Source organism: Trichechus manatus, unplaced genomic scaffold, assembly GCF_000243295.1.
Source record: "Trichechus manatus latirostris isolate Lorelei unplaced genomic scaffold, TriManLat1.0 scaffold00140, whole genome shotgun sequence".
In the NCBI taxonomy this organism is placed as follows: domain Eukaryota; kingdom Metazoa; phylum Chordata; class Mammalia; order Sirenia; family Trichechidae; genus Trichechus; species Trichechus manatus.
Genome location: NW_004444076.1, coordinates 7,357,154 through 7,359,098, shown reverse-complemented (window position 1 = coordinate 7,359,098; position 1,945 = coordinate 7,357,154).

The following is a 1,945-nucleotide window of genomic DNA, read 5'->3' as shown; positions in this document are numbered from 1 at the left end:
TTTTTTTTTAACTGGGAATATTAACATCATGGCTAAAATTGAGATTTTACAAACATTTCATTTACCCTAAAAAACACTGAGTATGGACTGGCTCCCTTAAACAGAGAAACGGCAGCCATGAGGAAGGTGGTGTTGCAAAATTGAATGGATTTGGACATGATTATGGTGGCACAAGGGCCACCTGTGCTTTACTAAAAATTGAATGTTGTGTATATATATGTTCCTGATAATGAAGCACTAGTAAATCACTCTTTTATACATTTACAAAAACAACTAGATAGAATTGAGCAACTGGGAGATGATACTTGTTGGGCTGAGACAAAGATATGGTTCTTTGGACGGGGAACCTGGTGGAAGAAATTACTCTTTGGATTACTATGTATAATACTTGGTGTGGGTTTTGCTTACAGTGTTACACAGAAAGAGCCTAGTATGTCCTGGACACTGATATACAACTGGAAAAGTGGGAGGGGGAACTGGTGAGAGGGGTGGTAAGGAATAGAAACTGGGTGCTACTGATGGACATACTGACCTGAACTTTCACCTGAAAATTTGGATCACTTACACCTTTTTCTTTACAGGAACTGAGAAGTTAAACCTTCTGTACATTTTCTTCCTAATCTTTCCTTTTCCTTCTGGAATAGAAATTCTGTGGTCATTACTCAACAAACACCAAATAATAACTGTACATCTGACATGGTGATTGTGACAAAAAGCATATTGTGTTAAAGAGCTCGAGCTTAGAATCAGACCCGGATGGGAATTCTGAGTTTTTAATTAGTGGTTTTGTTACCTTGGTCAGTCAACTTCAGCTTCCTCTTTTGTAAGTAGGAATTATCACTCTTCCCTTGCAAGGTTATTGGGGGTATTAGTGATATGTGCCAAACACTGGACACACAGTTGGCAGTTGATAAATGATGAGTCATTTTTTTTTTAATGTAGGGAAATAAGAAAAGTACAGTAAGTAGGTGGTGGGATGGGGAGGTGTGCTGAAAGCCAGCTTTCCATTTCTATACTTTTTTCCTGGGTCATGATTAAATGTTAATTTTATTAAATGAGCCTGTCTCATGAAAAACTTTACAAGAGGGTTAATTTTGTAGAGAGGGAGGTAATAGTAATAGAACCTACTTTACTTTTATCCACTGAGCATTGTTTGCCGACTGCTATGGTCATTGTCTTAGTTTCTTAATGCTACTATAACAAAAATACTACAAGTGGATGGCTTTAACAAACAGAAATTTATTTTCTCATAGTTAGGAGGCCAGAAGTTGGAATTCAAGACACCGGCTCTAGGGGAAGATTATCTCTATTGGCTCTGGGGGAAAGTCCTTGTCTTATTTTTCAGCATCTGTTCCTCAGCTCCTTGGCAGTCTTCATGTGGCCTGGCATCTATCTTACCCCATCTGTGCTTGCTTGCTTCTGTGCCTAAGCTTCTCCTTTTATATCTCAAACGTGATTGGCTTAAGGCCTCATTAACGTAACTAAGAAAGCCTGATTCCCAAATGGGATTGCATTCACAGGTATAGGAGTTAGGATTTACAACACATATTTTGGGGGGACGCAGTTCAATCCATGATAGTTATAGTCAGAAGTCCAGTAGTTCACCTCTGATGGCTTGAGGGTCATAGAAGAGCAAGGCTGCACTGATGAATTCTTTACTGTCAATGGAATCAAACACAGGCTTACTGTTTTATGCAGTCTCATTCTAGAGTGATGGAATGGTAAAGTCGGAAGGGACTTAAAAATTCATCAGGTTTATTCACCTTATATCCACCTCTGTGTAGCTCTCCATGAGAGCATATGAATGAACTTTCTTCGTGTTCTTGATAGTGCAGTCTTTCTAGATGTGTCTAGTAATAAGCGTAGGTAGTGTCTCCTTCTACCAGCAATTTAAAATATCCTCATTTTGCGCTCATCAGAAAATTTAACCTTAGATGATTGTTAT